This window comes from Hemicordylus capensis, chromosome 4 (genome assembly GCF_027244095.1).
Source record: "Hemicordylus capensis ecotype Gifberg chromosome 4, rHemCap1.1.pri, whole genome shotgun sequence".
Taxonomy (NCBI): domain Eukaryota; kingdom Metazoa; phylum Chordata; class Lepidosauria; order Squamata; family Cordylidae; genus Hemicordylus; species Hemicordylus capensis.
This window is the reverse complement of record NC_069660.1, coordinates 53,019,923-53,036,970: the sequence shown is the minus strand read 5'-3', so window position 1 is coordinate 53,036,970 and position 17,048 is coordinate 53,019,923. Positions and strand designations below refer to the sequence as shown.

At 46.0% G+C, this 17,048-nt stretch overlaps 1 protein-coding gene and 1 long non-coding RNA gene across 7 annotated transcripts in view; one reads left to right on the top strand and one right to left on the bottom strand.

The window, feature by feature from the left end:
• Positions 1–17,048, bottom strand: part of NAV1 (neuron navigator 1) — a 409,357-nt gene that overhangs the window by 92,633 nt on the left and 299,676 nt on the right. The gene's annotated exons all lie outside the window — the stretch shown is intronic.
• Positions 4,352–15,722, top strand: LOC128322398 (uncharacterized). The gene is made up of 4 exons (XR_008305694.1): positions 4,352–4,390; positions 13,078–13,125; positions 13,302–13,434; positions 15,109–15,722. It is a non-coding gene; the product is annotated as an uncharacterized LOC128322398 (long non-coding RNA).

Here is a 17,048-nt window from a genome sequence, read left to right as displayed (position 1 = left end):
TGCACCCCACTTCCCCCCTTTTGCAAGGAAAGAATGACTCCATTAAGCATGTCTGGCTGTCTACCCAAGGGCCAGACTACATGTCACGTAAAGCACGGCATTGGGCCACATGTCCTTGCCTTTTCCCCCCTACATATCAGCTGGAAGAGGGGCTTTAACTGTCTGCCATTGCTGTGGTTGTGATTCGGATTGGGCCTCCTGCAGCTCCTATTTGCTGCAGGAGGCATGGTGATGCCAGTGCCCCAGCAGGAAAGCTGGGTCACACAGAGAAGGGGCCAGCCCCCAGTACTGGTGTTGCAAACCCCTGTATGTTAGGCTCACTGAGAATCTTGTCTAGACAGAATGCACAAGTGCTTTGCACAACACCATGCCAGGTCATGCCTCAGCAACATTGGCGGGAAAGGGAAAATGCAACCCAATGAGCACTCAAGCGGCAAGTCCTCTCACAACTGAGCGAGATGATAAAAGCCAGAATTGAATACCACAGCTCACCATCATCTCCCATTCTGTCCTGCTATTCAGGAGCTAGTAGGCATTACTTACCTGGGTCAGATAAAACAAGAAGCGGGGTGGGGACAAGGGACAAAGGCATTACTACCAATCCGAAACTGAAACTGCCAATTAAGAACTGAGAGCAGAGCAGGATCTAGACCATTTGTTTGCATCCAGACACGTTGGTTATTTCCCATTTCAACAACTTCCTTTCAGTCTCTGGGTTTGGAATCTAAACTAGCTAAAAGAGGTACTGTCAAGCAAGGGAAGGTTCCCTCTGAAACCTCTGTTCTAATGCTCTATTGCACTCTTTTGATCCGGACTCATTAATCCAGAATAACTACCACCCCGTAGTTCCATATCCATACCCACAATTATTAAAACAGATCAAAATCCACTCTCTCCTCATAAGTGTGCATTGGGTACTACGTGATGCAGCCATGTAGAAGCAGGTCGGAACAGCTTCCATAGAGTGGCTGTGACTTGCTATACATGTCACGTGAGAGTCTTCATGCCTCTGCTAGCCGATGTCAAGAATGCCCACCAGTGGCATGGGGACTCTCCACACGATGCGGGCAAACCAGGATGGAAACTCTCTCTGCAACGTGGCAGATCCACACAGCAAACAATTCCAAGTGTCACATGGCATGAAGCACTTGCAACAGAGATGCTATTTGAGCCAGCGTCCATGATGTAACTGGTGCAACATGTAAATCAACCCTGACAAGTTGTGTGTGCTGGTAGGAGGTGCAAAAACAGTCCTTTTATCATTCCTTAGCCAACTGATTTGAATAATAGCAATAGCACTTAGCAATAGCACTTACATTTATATACCGCTCTATAGCTGGAGCTCTCTAAGTGGTTTACAATGATTTAGCATATTGCCCCCAACATTCTGGGTACTCATTTTACCGACCTCGGAAGGATGGAAGGCTGAGTCAACCTTGAGCCCCTGGTCAGGATCGAACTTGTAACCTTCTGATTACAGGGCGGCAGTTTTACCACTGCGCCACCAGGGGCTCATAAAACAGGTGATTTTAGGATGTGCTCCCAAAAGACAAATGAGGAGCATATTTAGAGCAAACCACATTGACTGAACTGTGAAGGTCTGCCAACTAAGTCTTTACAATTAGAGACAGACATATAGAAGACATACAGAAGGCAGACGTGGGCCTGGAGACCTACTATCCTCCCAAAACTGGCATGGAAAAGATAACGTCTGCTGAGATGGCAGGAGGAAGGCAGGACAGATTTATACCACTTGGCTGCTGCCAGGCAAGTGGGGTGACAGCTGCTAGGAATATGTGGGCTGTTTGCAGCAAGCACCTGTTCTCTTTGGGGGTTCACACAGAAACACACACACCATCACTATCCAAGCCCTGATCAGCTGATGCCTGTGGAATGCAGCTTTGATGCAGAGACATACTCCTGCTCCCAGAACACTATTCAAAACTAGAGCTGAAAAATACAGGGCTTTGTCTTTATGAATCAAATCCAAGTATCATCTCCTTTTGACTATTAAAAAACAAAAAAAGGCCACATTACCTGGTTGCTTGTGTGGCCCTGTGGAGTCTGGAGAAGGGTGTGGCATCCCTCCTGTGGGGCTTTCATTCCCTTCAGGGGGCAGGAGGGATGAGAAGGGTCCAGGCTGGTCGGATCTAGGGATGTGCATGGAACTGCGGAGGCGCAGTCCGGTGCCGGCAGAGGTCTCCCTTTAAGGGCGGGGGGGGGGGGGGGGCGGTGTTTACACTTACCCCTCCTGCCACTTTTCCCCTACCAGTGCTCCATTTTTTTAGCTGCCCTAGCCCAGTCTTGGCTACTCGTGAGAACAGCTTTATTCTGTTTCAGTTTCTTGTTCTCAGTTAAAGCTTTAGTCAAAGTCATCAATAGCTTTGTGGGAACATGGCAGATCAATCTCAGTTCCCACTCTGCACTGTGTGGCTTATTCAGGTCCATGCAAACAGAAATAGAATTTCTTTGTTCAGACATCTTCCAGAATAAGGGACCAACTGAGAGTACATTCCTGGTGAATAGGCCATCAAAAGAAACTGATCGAACCAGCAGGTGGCAAAGAGGTGGATTGTGCAAAAGCACTTCAGTTAGGGATTTTTCCATGGAAAATAATGAATGAATGACTAGGATGAAATAATTTAAGGGGAGGGGGAGATTATACAGGCAGTGAGTTAAGGCATTTACTTGCTAGAATACATAGTTCAGAAGAGTGGAGACAGAGATCTCAGGAAGGGAGTCCCCCCCACTCTTATGTTTTATTTCAATGTATTTCATGTATTTATTTATTTAACATGTTTTTATACTGCTCCATACACAAGTCCATGGGGTGGTTCACAATCTAAAAACACCACAATTAAAACATTAACACAATCAAAACAGTTTAAAATACAGATTAAAAACTCTAAAACACAATAGCCTGCCTAAAAAGCCTGCCTGAAATGGGTCCAGATAATTTGCTTCTTCCAAGACTATCTGGAGCTGAGACGCCATCACCATCTCAATCACCTTGCCCAACTATGAGAGGTTGGAGACAGGCTTATAATTGCTTAATTCTGAAGGATCCAGTGCAGGTTTCTTCAACAGTGGTCTAAGAATCGCCTCCTTGAGACAAGAGACATCCTGCCCTCCCTCAGAGAAGCATTAATGGTCTTAACAAGGCCCTCTCCAATAACCTCCCTGCTAGCTTGTATAAGCCATGTTGGGCAAGGATCAAGAGGACAGGTAGTAATGTGAAGTGTCCCAAGCAGCTTGTCCACATTCTCTGGAGTCACAAAGTGAAATTGGTCCAATTTCATGTGACACTTCCACAGTACACTCTACAGTAACTGTAGCATCTAATTCAGTTCAAATATGAAAGATTTTATCGGGGGGGGGGGGGTGCTCATTTAAAATGTCACAATGGGTAACAGATGGGTCCAAATTATGATTCAAGGGAGGAGAGACATATACTAGCCCACTCACAACCCAAGACAACTCCGCTGGACGTGAGCTTGCAGAAGCAATGGCTTCTTTTTCTTTTTGTTTTCTTTATGAGATGTTAGAATATGATGAAACAATCCCCCCCAGTAACTTTGGCTTCACAGAGTCGATGAATCCTTAATATTTGACAGGTCCTGGGCTAGAGCTGTGGCGTTCTCTGCTGCAGGGGAAAACTGAGATAGGGCTGGTCCTATCTCATTCAAGAGCTGTACACTACTCACGAGTTTTCCCCATATGCCAGAGAGGGTTGCCTATGTGGACTCTGGGGCATAGAGCGTTTACTTAAATTCCAGGATCTAAGGATCTTGTTACCAGCTTGCCAGGAAAAAAAGACTGACCTGATCTTGTAACTTCTTGGACGGCAGACATCAGGAGAGCCATGGAAATAAGCATTAACATTTGCTAATAGTTTGCACATCAAGCTGATGTTAAAGACAGAGGTTAGAAGCTGAGCTGGGGGGAAAAGAGAAGTTGGCAACCCTATCTGTGAAACCTCTTCAGAGCTACTGTGGCCCACCTGAAATCTAAATCTACAAGTGCTCAGTTTCCTGAGCTGCTGGGGTGGGGGTGGGTGGGTGGGGGGAGAGACATTCACCTTAGTTCTTATAGTAAAAAATCCTAATAACTTAAATATAGAACAATGGCTGTTTTAAACAGTGCCTTTCCCTTATTCCAGAGGCATTAAACCTTTGTTTGCATATCTAAACTTGGTACTCTTTCCACATCAGGTAATTTTAAAAAAAGGAAATCACCAGAAGTCTTGAATTAAAAACAAGAGAACGAGGAGTCAGGGAAACAAAGGGGTTAATGGCATTTTATTTTCATTCAAAAACTGCTGCAGGGCGGAGCTGGAGACAGAGACAAGAAGAGGGGAGGAGAGAAGACTAATTTGCCAGAGCGCTCCTTGGTATGTGTCTGCCTGTGGTTAGGGGAATTAGGGGAGGGGGAAGGAAGCATATGGGATCATGCTGCTAGAACCAATACATTTGTTTTTTCCTGCAGTTGGCTGAAGAAAGAACCAATCACATTCAAAATAAGTAGCTTATATAGACCGTTAGTGGTAGAGAATTGGGTGTGTGCAGGTATAGGCTTAGAGGTGATTGCCAGGTTTGATTTGGGACAAAGAAGCCACGTAAATTTTCCCAAGGGCAGATTCTAATTCATTCTTCTCATCGAGTGCTATTGCAAATTATTTTGTATCCTGGCTGTATGATATAAAAACAAACATAAAACCCTCTGGGTGTAGTACTGCTTAGAATTACACTCCCAATATCTTTCTCTAAATCCACCAGACTGACTGCATAACAAATTCTGAAACACATAGATCCACACTGCAGCTGCCACAGAATACAAGAGCGTAAATCTATGAGTCATGGATTTAACACCAAACCCACTGCAGCTGAATCAGAAAACAGGGGATCAAAGTGAATCCTCTTTCTCTCTTGAGAGCGAATGGTTCAAGGCATGTTTTCTGTCCCTTGTATGCATGAGTGTGCACACATGCATCCCTTTTTCTACTTACTATGATTGAAATTGTTAAGCACATTGTTTTAATCACTCTGCTGTACCTATGGGAAGGGCACAGCAGGGAAGTTTTAATGTCATTCTGGATATTCTAACCCTGAAACCAGTAAAACTCCCAAACTTATGGGAAAGCAACCTTCCCGAGTTTGGGGAACTCTCAGTACAACCCTAACGTTTCTCAGAAGTAATTCTCACTGGGTTCAATGGGACTTATTCCCTAATAAGTGTGTACAGTACAAGCACATTGTCTTGAGAACAAACCGCATTGAACACAGTAGGACTTACTACTCCGAAGTAAATATGCACAAGATTGCCCTACGAGGTTTTACGCTCCCATCCATTTGGTGTGCCATAACTCTTGTCAAACTGACAAGATTTAGTTCAGTTCTCTGAACTTTGGAAGGTGGCTTTCTCATGAGCTTGGGAATGTTGCTGCTTAGAATATCCTCCTTCACACTAAGGCTATCCTGCCCATAGCAAAGCATAGTGATTAAAACAGTGGCTGAAATCCAGACTAACAAAGCACTGATGCTAGCAGAGAAGCATGATGCTTCTAAAGAGTTTTACTAACAGCTCCACCATTCATGCAGGGAGGGGTAAATTTCAATAATCTCCCCTTCCCCCTGGAAGTGCTCTGTGCCACGCAAAAATATGTCCCCATGGGTTGTGCAGCCCTCAGGGACGTAATATCGGCTGGCACAGAGTGCTTCTGGGGAAAGGGGAAGTTGCCTAATTCCTCCCCCTGCTCACAAACACCAGTGCAGTGCAAGTCTGAAACTCTTCAGTAGCATTGATTAAGCACTGGGGCATTATTAGTCTGGATGTCACACTTATGTTCAATCTATTTATGTAAAAAAGTGAGATATGTGTATGTGAGAAGGACAGAAAATATGCCTTTATTCGTGAGTTATGAACCTTAAATGTGTAAGGGTAGAAGGACACCAGAATGTTCTTCATGTTAGCATTATTATTTTAAGATGTTTATCCCTCTGAACATGGTTCCATATAGCCCTCAGGGTGACTAACAACACAGTGTAAAACAACAATATGTAAAAACACTATAGATTCAAACTACAAATAAACCAACAAATCAGCCACAGCAGTGAAGCAAAGGAAAGTCTGCCCAGCAGATGCTAGAAGTATGAAAGGCTAAGCTGGCTCCTATAGCACTGAAGGTCTCAAAAGCCCACTGGAGCAAAAAGATGTTTTCTTTTTACCAGCATTCCAAACACTGAGCTGGCTCGACAGAAGGGAATTCCACAATAAAGTGCCATGACAGCAAAGGCCTGGTTCCTTATTGGCCATCAGTCGAGCTATTGCTAGACTGCTGCTGCTACTGAGGGAGCAGGACTCCCTTGGGTTGTCTGGGGCATCATTAGGGGTTGGCCCATGGGGCACAGGTCCCCTGTGAATTAGCCGGTACTGATTAAGCTGGGACACAGGATTCATCCCTGGCCTCTCCTTGTCTGCCCACCCAGCCTGGAACTGCCTCCTCCGTGACCTCTTCCAGAAAGGCAGTGCAGCAGCAAAGGCACCTGCACAGCACATAGAGAGTTCCTACTCTCACCTAGCTCTCTGCTGCTTCCACCATCATAAGTGCTGTACTATAATATTAGAGCCTTTTAAAAAACTTTAATAATTATTGGGGGGGGCGGGCGTGTTACAATTGAGTTTGATTATGAAAAGTGGGGCTATGGGTCTGAGTCCCAGATCTTTTAAGTACCTAGCAACAGCCCTGATTTTGGTACAGAGTCAAGAGTATAAGCTCTCATCAACACACAGCATCCTTGAGCAAATACTGGAGCCAGGGCCTACCACCACTGATGCCATACTGGATTTACATAGATGACATAGGAAAGCTGCCTTATACCAAGTCAGAACATAAGCTCAGTGTTGTCTACTGGCAGTGACTCTCCAGGGTTTCAGACAACTCCACCTTGAGATGCCAGGGATGGAACCTGGGGTCATCTGCATGCTAAGCAGATGCTCTACCACTGAGTAAAGCCCCTCCTTTGGGGGTGGGTGGGATATGTTCCTTCCAAGCACTCCTCTCAGGGCTGGCACAGCTGAAGCTGCCATTTTAATTCCCCCACTATGGCCCCAGTGTAGTAGTGCTGATCCAGAGCTAACATGATAGCATGTAATGAGTGGGAACACTGGTCCCATTCGGACATAGCATGAAACCTTGGGTAGACGAAGCTGTGGTGTATTTATTTAACAAATTTCTATACCACCCAAAACATATATCTGTGGACTGTTTATAATAAAAACAGTACAAATTAATACAGAATTAAAACATTAAAGCAAATTTAAAATTTAACACAATGTAAAACTATAAATCTAATTAAAAGGCTGGGTGAACAAATGTGTTTTAACTGCCTTTTAAAAAGTTGTCAGAAATGAAGAGGCTCTGATTTCAGCAGGGAGCACATTCCAAAGCCTTGGGGCAGCAACAAAAAAGGTCCATCCCTGAGTAACTACTAGACGAGCCGGTGGCAACTGCAGATAAACCTCTCCAGATTATCTCAAAGGGCAGTGGGGATCATGGCAAAGAAGATGTTCTCTTAAATGCCCAGGACCTAAGATGTTTAGGGCTTTATAACCAGCACCTTTTATTTTTCATGGAAACTTATCAGCAGCCAGTGTACCTCTTTCAACACAGGAGTAATACGGTCTCTCCAAGACCAACCTGGCTGCCGCATTGTGTACCAACTGCAGTTTCCGAACTACATTCAAATGCAACCCCACACAGAGCACACTGCTCAAGTCAAATCTGGAAGTTCCCAGCAGATGTACCACTGTTTTGAGGTCCTTTATCTCAAGAAATGGATGCAGCTAGCATATCAGCCGAAGCTGATAAAAAGCACCTCTGGCCACCGCCTCAACCTGGGACACCAAGGAGAGGTTAGGATCCAGAAGCACCCCCAGACTACATACCTATTCCTTCTGGGGGAGCATGACCCCATCCAGAACTGGCAGATCAAAATCGTCTCCTGAGCTCCAACCCCACACAATAAGTACCGCCATTCTATCTGGATTCAGTCTCAGTTTGTTATCCCTCATCCAGCCCATCACCACCACCTCCAGACAGGCATTTAGGGAGGTTATGCCTTCTCCCAATGATGTTGACATGGAGAAATAGATTTGGGTGTCATCTGATAACACCCTGCACCAAATTTCCTGATGATCTCTCCCAGCAATTTCATGTAGATGTTTAACAACACTGGAGACAATGTGGAGCCCCAAGGGACACTATACAAGAGTTCAGATTTTGTAGAGCAACAGTTTCCAAGGAACATCATCTGGAATCTGCCTGAGAGGTAGGAGCGGAACCACTACAGAGCAGTGCCTCCCACTCTAACCCCCTCAGACGTTCCAGAAGGTTACTATGGTTGATAGTATTGAAAGCCACTGAGAGATCTAAAAGGACCAACAGAGTCACACTCCCTCGGTCAGTTTCCAATTGGAGATCATCCATCAGGCCAACCAAGGCAGTCTCCACCCCACAGTCCATCTGAAAGCCAGTCTGAAATGAGTCTAGATAGTTTCCTCCAAGACTGCCTGGAGCTAGGAGACCACCACCCTCTCAATTACCTTGCCCAATCACGGAAGGTTTGAGACAGGCCTATAGTTGCTTAACTATGAGGGATCCAATGCTAGCATCTTCAAAAGAGGTCTAATAATTGCCTCCTTGAGATAAGGAGACACCCTGCCAGAGATCCATTTATAATCTCTACCAGGCCTTCTAGGACAACCCACGGGCTGATAGTATAAGCCAAGTGAGACAAGGGTCAAGAGAACAGGTGGTTCAGGAGAACAGGTTGACCGCTCCAAGCAGCTCGTCAACTTCCTCAGGAATCACAAACTGAAACTGATTCAGCCTAACCACATAAGAGGATTCGTTGGATACCTCCGCATTAGACACTGCAGCAATTGTAGCATCTGAATCTAAGTCGGCCCAAATATGAGATATTTTATCCAGAAATAACTCATTAAAATATCACAGCAGGTAATAGATGGTTCCAAGTTCTGATTTAAGTGAGGAGGGGCACACACTAGCCCTCTCACAACCCTGAACAGCTCCTCCAGGTGGGAGCTTGCAGATGCAATACGGGCAGAAAAGAATCGCTTTTTGCCACACGTATTGCCTGAGCATAGATCTTCAAATGTGCTCTATGTTGTAATCTGTCAGAGTCAAGTTGATTAGAAGCCGGCAAGCCAGCTTCAAATCTCTGAAGCTGGGAATCATGCCACAGATGCACGGGTGGAGCCTCCATTGCATGAATGGGTTCGAAGAACGCAGGCCGCCATGCTTCAGAGGCCACGCTTTGTGCCCCGGCCACACTCCTGCATCTGACGTCAGATGCAGGGGCTTTATTTCGCTCACAAACAAGGCTGCACAGCCCCATTTACGAGCAAAATCTGGCCAGCGCCGCATTCGCAGCATGGCCGGAGCAGCTCCCCCGCCTTTTAAGAGCAGGTATTGTTGCTCCTAGCCACACTGTGAGCGAAATCACCAGCGCTGTGCTCAGAGAATGGCCAGGAGCGACTCTCCCTGCCTTTAAAAGGCAGGGAGAGCTGTTCCAGCTGTGCTGTGAACGTGGCACTGACTGGACTTAGCCCACAAATGGGGCTGTGCGACCCCATTTGTAAGCTAAGCCATGCCCCCTGGCTATGAGATGCGGGGTGTGTGACTCAACTACACACCCTGCATCTGACATCAGATGCTTATGTCTGATGCAGGGGGTGGGGCTAGGGGGCAGTGGCAGCAGGGTGAACCTGGGCCCCTGCTGGTCTCCCTCCGCCCCTGCACAGACAATTGACTAACTACAGTTTGGCAGCCTCTGGCTACTGGGTAGAGGAATCCCTCCCTTTCCCATGTCCGCCTGGGCTGCATCTCAGCAAGCTCCATCCTTCTCATGTCGCCAGACTGAGGGCACGGCATCAGCATGCTAGTGAAGCTGCACCATTGGCTGCGATGTTAGAGGGCTCATGGTCAGCATGATCATGCCTTTACAGCAGTGTTTGCCTGCCCTCGGCAGGGCAAAGACATGTTAATCCTTTCCTCACACAGCTCACACCACTGTCTTCTGCAGTTGGGGAAGAAGGGTCTTGTGGCCCCCCTCTTCCCTCCCCTGGGAAGAGAGGATTGGGCTCCTCTCCTCCCACTTATACTGGTTAAAGATAGACTGCATAAGCAATCCCTCTACTTTTCCCCATATGTTCGCAGAATGAGTTTGTTCCTGGCAATGGCCATATGTGACATACCCATACCAGCCCATTCTCTAGCAAATATGCCATGGGATGCATGCCCTCCTCCTCATTTCTCCAGGGGCTTCTATTTTTTCCTCCCACTAGTCCCAAATGAGGCTTACATATGGATGGACAGGATGAGACTGCTAGGAAGAGGGCGAGATTACATAGGATTTGCCTAAAATCCAAAAAATCCTTCCATTTTTGGCAGTATTGCTCTATTTTTTGTACAAGTTGGTGGGGGACAGGGGAACCAGCCCCTTCCCCTGGGTGCAAGCATGCTTGGTCTTGGACACACATCATGAGACGAATTATCCATCTAGAGCAGGATTAAATCTCATAAGAGATTCCTCTTATGCGATGAAAATGGATTCTGCATCTGGAGCGGATCACTCTCTCATGCAATTGCCTGGCCATAGAGAAACCCATGTGGGCTGGAAGGTTTTTACTGCCCAAACAGTTCCACCAAAGCCCCAGGGAGGGGCCCTCAGCAACATCTCTCCCAGTCCCGGAGATTGTAACAATATAAACTCATCTTAAAAGAGTCTGATCTCCCTGCATTTCCATGCTCGATTTTGCTGCTCATGGTCACCTAGCTGGCTAATCCATGGGTATCCCATTCCAGAGTGCCTCACAGTGGCTGGTTTTTAGCCTGGGACATAGGTTTCTTCCTTGGTCTCTCCTTATCTGCCCACCCAACTCAGAACTGCTTGAAAACCAGAAGTGGCCCAGACCACTTTTGAGTCCGGAAGGGTTGGGTGGACGGGGGAAGATGCAGAGTATGACTTATATTTTTAACCAGTGAGACCCACTATAGTTAGAAGGATTACCCCATGAGAGAGCTGAAACACATTGGTATTCCTGTTATCTCTGATGGACTGGCCCTCATGAGAAGGCTAACCCCCTGGCCAGCAAGCTGGCACAAGGATGAGAGTGAGTTGGGTCTTTCTCACAGCTTTGCCCACGTTTGCAAGCCTGGTGGCACCCTTGGCTACAGTGAACCAATCCCCAGGATCCTTTGCCTGCCAGTGTGTGTGTGTGTGTGTGTGTGTGTGTGTGTGTGTGTGTGTATGTATACACATCTCCCCTCCTAGGAAGTCAATAAGATCTGTTCCTGGAATACCAGAAAAGCACCCCTGACCCTTCTGTGGTCCAGCAACCAGGATTCCCTCAGTCTGGTTTCCTCTCCACACCTTTGTGTACATTAAAACCAAAGAAACCACACTCCATTGATAAGATCTGAGAGCCCCACGAATGGGGCTGGATCAGGTGTTAGGTCAATGAAAGGCTCCATGCACATATGTCTATTCTTCTTCTTTTTAAGTGTGCTTTCTCCACTGCTATTCCATCCCTTTAAATGCAGGAACCGCAGGGATGCGACATCCCTGTTGCTAAGCAGCAGCAGGAAGAGCAAGGGGACGGCAGAGGGAGGGGACAGCAGAGGGTGGGGCCACAGAGAGGCAACCAGAGAGAAATGCAGCCACCCTAGAAGTGACGCATTTATGGGCTGCTCTGAGCCAGACTCTCTAGTGGTGGGAGGAGCTTGTGCATGAAATCCAGGTTATAGTGGTGGCAGAATTCAGACACAATTCTGCCTTTTAACCTCAGGTTTCATCAGCAAAACTCACTACAAACCAAAGGTTGAGATCCAGGTTTGGGAGCGAAAACAGAGATGCAGTTGGGTGATTAAACCACAGCTTCACGCTTTCAGACAATCACGAACTCAAATCTCTGGTATGTTTACCTCTGGTTTGACGTTATGTCTGAACGGGGCCACTCAGACGCCCCTGCACTTTAAGGACTCCCTTTGTCCTTAGGTTTGGATATTTGTTTTTATAGACAGATCCAGCAATATGGAGCATATTTCCCTACCCACCCACCCACCCCCCGCCACACACACATCCTGAAGTGCAAGAGATTTTGACAGTTGCTTCCCAACAACTTAGGTTCCACTTATCAGAGGTCAGCCAAGACTGTTGGGTGAGCTTGGTGAATAGTTTTTCTCAGAGCCGTGCACAGTCTCTTCAGACAGTCAGTGTCCCCAAACTTCCTGCTAACAAAGCAGGGACAGAAATGATACATTAAGTTCTTTTAGCAGACAAAAACAAGGCTGGAGGGAATACTGTTTTGCTCTCTAGGCATCTGTAATCGATCTGCACTCCTTTTCTCTCAATTTCACTTCTGTTTAATTGGATAGGAAAATAATTAACTCCATAAGCCAATATTTCCATTTGTGGGGTGGGATTGCATTCCTGGCTTGTTTTGCTGTACAGCAGGGAAGTATGCTGGCTCCTTGTTGAACAGAACCACCATCTTATTTCCTTCAACTTCACAGCCCTGATTAGAAGACATTCTGAGGATCAGCTCTGCCCAAACTCCGTATTTCTCTTCCCCTTCAAGGAGCTAAACCATTCAGGGTTACATTTTCTTGGCTTCGAGAGAAAACCTAATTTCCAGGCTCGGGCCAGCAATTCCCTGTTGGAGCTCAGCCCAGCCAGCAATAATCATTAGGGGTTTGTAAGCATTTAATTGATTAAAGACTCCACCTCTGTCTTATAACCTCAAGTGGCTGACACAGCACACACTGCCATGCTCTTGGCCAGTCATTTCATCTTCTTGAAATGCTCTTGCTATAGCCTTGGGGTGGCCATAATGCTAAACTATTCTGGTCCCCATAGCTTGCATTGGCAAAATTGACCAGAATGGTCAGACTCTCTAACCCTTTTGTTCAGCTAATATATTCCACATGCCATATATTTCACTGATGTCACGGGAAAGTTCCTATTCTAATTTTTTTTTTTTTGCTCTGAATTACAGATTTATTCCATCTTTTCTCAAGGTGGTATATGTGGCGTGCCCTATGAGGTAGGTGACATTGAGAGGGAGTGAACATCTCCCTGTGACCATGGCTGAAATGGGGATTTGAACCTTGGTTCAAATTCCCAGACTGAACCGAAACCCTTGATCCACGACATCATGCTCTCATTTCAATGATTTATAAAGGTATGGAAAATTAATGCACTATTATGTTCCTTTTCCAGTGCACATGCTACTTATTCCATCCATCTAGGGGCAAGGCTAGCAGATGCCCAGAGGAGAACACCTGGTAATCTAGAGTTGTTGGAATCATCAATGTCTTGCTCAGACGGCACAAGCCGAACTCACATGATGCAGGTAAGGTCAGCAGCTATTATGGAGGCTACAGAGGATATCACAACAGGGTTCTGTTCGCTTGTGTATGTGTGTTGCCAGGATTTTATTTTTTAAACTTCTATTCCAGCTTTCGGTTCTGTAATGCAGCTTCCAAGGTGCATCACAATTTCAGTCGGTCAATCAATCAAACACAAACCAAAGAACAGTGAGGAGCAGGTATAACCACAAATAAAAAGAACAGCACATCAGCATTCCAACAGGAAGTACCAAGTCAAGAGCACATTATTAAAAGGCAAGCCTAAACAAGGTGGTTTTGGCATCCAAAGGAGCATGAAGCATAACCCATGTGTTCAGGAGTTTCATAACCAGAGTGCCATATCTACCTCCCCTTCTCTCACAACTTGCAGCAAAGAGTTGCAGCTCTGGGGCCAGAGGAGAAAGGCTCTGCTGTCCAGCTCCCAAACAATACTTGCCGTCTTCTCATCATCATATGGGAGGACATCATATAGGAATCCCAAAAACGTGCTGTCTTCCCACTCAACATCTCAGGCCTTGCTCATACCACTAACAGAGATCCAGTTAGTGGGAACTAGAGACAAGGCCTTTTCGGTTGTGGCCCCTCGGCTCCACATACAGCTTCACCATGCTCCCTCCCAGTGTTTTTGTTTAAAATTGAAAACACATCTTTTTAGATAAGCTTTTAAATGTTTCATCTCTGTTTATATCTAGTAGGTTCTTTAGTTTTTATAGGCCTTAGTTTTTAAAATAACCTTTAATTTCAAACTTTTTAAAAAAGTTGTTGTTTTAAATGTAGTTTTAGCCTGGTTCTTAATGTGTTTTAACTTAAATTTGGTTAACTTTATTTGTCTTATTTTACACTGTATCTTTTTATTAATGCTGTGAGCTGCCCTGAGCTGTAGTGTGCTGCAGGGGGTATAAAGGGTTTATTTGTTTGTTTATTAGACAGACAGACAGACAGACAGACAGACAGATAGATAGATAGATAGATAGATAGGACAGATAGACAAACTTTTGCTGAAATCCAGAAGATGCTGTGCCCTGCAAATCCCTGCTGTGTCTGCGATTTGCATGACCCATCTTTTCTGTACTGAGCAGCTGGAGCTCATCTGTGGTCACCAATATACAACATTCAGGACACTCAGCAAAGTTCTCTACATATACATGTATCTCATTCCATTACTTTACCAAGGAGTCTGATAATAATGGGGTCCAGTTTCCTGGCACAATGCTCAAGCAAGCAAGGGGAGACACAAACAATCCCATAATGGCCCTTTCAAACAGTTACCCAATTGTGCAAATGACATCAGCATCAAATCACAACCATGTGCCCTGGCTCTGAAATGATCTGGACTAAGCCACAGAGGTCCGCTCACATCCACACTGTCCACAGAGCAATACTATTGCAAGAAAGAGACTGTATGCAGGGCTGATCAGAAAGCATCACTGCTAGCTATTCATCCACAATAGCAAAGTAGAGCCCATGACTGTTTACTTTTGAGGCACAAATGAGACCCCAGACAGGAAAGGGACTTGTGTGAGGTCCCGTGTATAGAGGAAATTGTGGTGGAATCCATCACTTTGGTCACGCTGCAATCCCTCTGTATAAAAGCGCAGCCCTTGTAGAAAGAAAGCCAGCTCTCCTCACTTCATATTTTTACTCCTCCTCTGTTGCAGAGAGTTCCTGTTGGGGCACAGCCTGAAGCGTGGGTGTATGGCTGGGACCAGTTCCTGATTCTGGGCTGATCTGTGTTAGATGGATGGCTCCCAGCAGGGTACTGACGTTGGTATTTTCCATATGAACTTCAAAGCCCTCCAGCGGTGGTGGGGCCTTTTCAGAACCACTAAGGTTTGGGTGTCAGCGCCAACCAGCAGACTCTCCAAATCGCTTCCATCTTTTGCATTGTGCTGAAACATGATACCATCCCTTCCCTGCACACGCATATGCACACACACACACTTTTGCTCATTTCAGTGGAATAGGCCTCTTCACAAAGTCACTTTCGGGAACCATAGAACACGGGATCTGCCTGGGCACATCCCGTTCTCAGTGCTGCACACTTCAGCTGTGTGCCCAACTAACAGAGCAGGCTCTCAGTGAGCTACCTGGAGCAACAGGATCCTAGCACATTATCACCATACCCTCATATTTATTCCACCTTGGGAGTTGTATACTGAAGCATGCTTTATAAATTATAGATTAAGTTATAAATTAAAAATCAGAATGAAAGCATGGAAGCAAAATCTCTCACTCTGCTCGGAACAGCAGGCAGAGCTGCCTCAAAGACAAAGAAATAAAAACTTGGGTAAAGTGATGCTTTCTTGTTGAGGTTCTCCATGTTGTGTGGAGACAATGCCCTATGTACCTTTCAACGTTCTGAGGCACTAAGCAAGGATATGGCTGCTGCACCTCTCAGCACAATCGTCCATGGATCCCTTTAGCTGCCACCCCCTTGCTCCTACTGTACAAGGCAAAGTTAGAGCCCCGCAGGCTACTGTTGTGGCAAGAGAAAAGGGGGGAGGGGCAAGAAGAACAGGGGCAGCATAGGGAAGGAGGTACAATGGTTGCATCTCTGTTGGTGCCTTAGAAACTTTAAAATATAGACCGTCTCCCAGAAAGGGCTCAGCCACTTCACTTGTCTTCTATCTAAACTCCAGCACCAGCTTCTTAATTTCGGGCTGATTCACGCCCATTGAAAATGGCAAATGGTACTCAGAAAGGTCCTCCCTCCGTTCTAAACATGATGAGTGCCAACCCCAGCTGTCCTGCAACACCCAAATTGCCATTCCATCTCCATTTCTCCCCAGAAAGGTTGGAGCATGTGACAGGGAAGTAGAGCTTGATGTGTATAGCAGACCTGGCAACCAGATTGTTTTGTTAGTGCCAGCAACAAAACCAAAGACCCAGATGCCCAGAAAGGAAGTCTTCTTGGAATCTAACAAACAAGAGAAGCAAAAAACCCCACATGAACACAGTTCTATGTACATGTGTTCTGCACAAAACGTGTCTCGTTCAAGATCATACAGTACTATCTGATAACTGGATCCACAATACATACACTCCTCTCCATTGCAGACATGCAAAGCTTTTTATAAAGCAAGCACATCTATGTAGACTGGTAGCTAATTCCAAAACAAGCTCTTCTTCCCCGCACAAACTGTCTTAACTTACACGTGCATTATGTCTAAGGCACCCACATGAAAACACATTTCCAACTCTACAGCCACAGGCTTCCAAACATCTCCTCGCTCCATTAAGCAATTCCCATTGCACCCACCACACACTACACCCTTTTAGGAGCATACACACAAACACCCACCTTCTCCCTGAGGGCGAACTGCAACCATGGAGCTCAGTCACGGCTACTGAGCTTTGCAAAGTGGGGGAACCCACAGCAACAAAAAGCAGACATTATATTTCACCTCCATCTGCAAAAGCACAGCAGCCACAATTGCAGGGTAACCAGAGAAGAGTTAGCTGTCACAGCACCCAATTAAGGCATCCCATTCTGGGGAGCGAGCAATGCCAGAGACATGACTGGAGAACGCTGCTCCCAGCATCCTACATTCTGTCTGTCTGACCTAGACAGATTTCTCCAGGTTGTGGAGGGGATGCC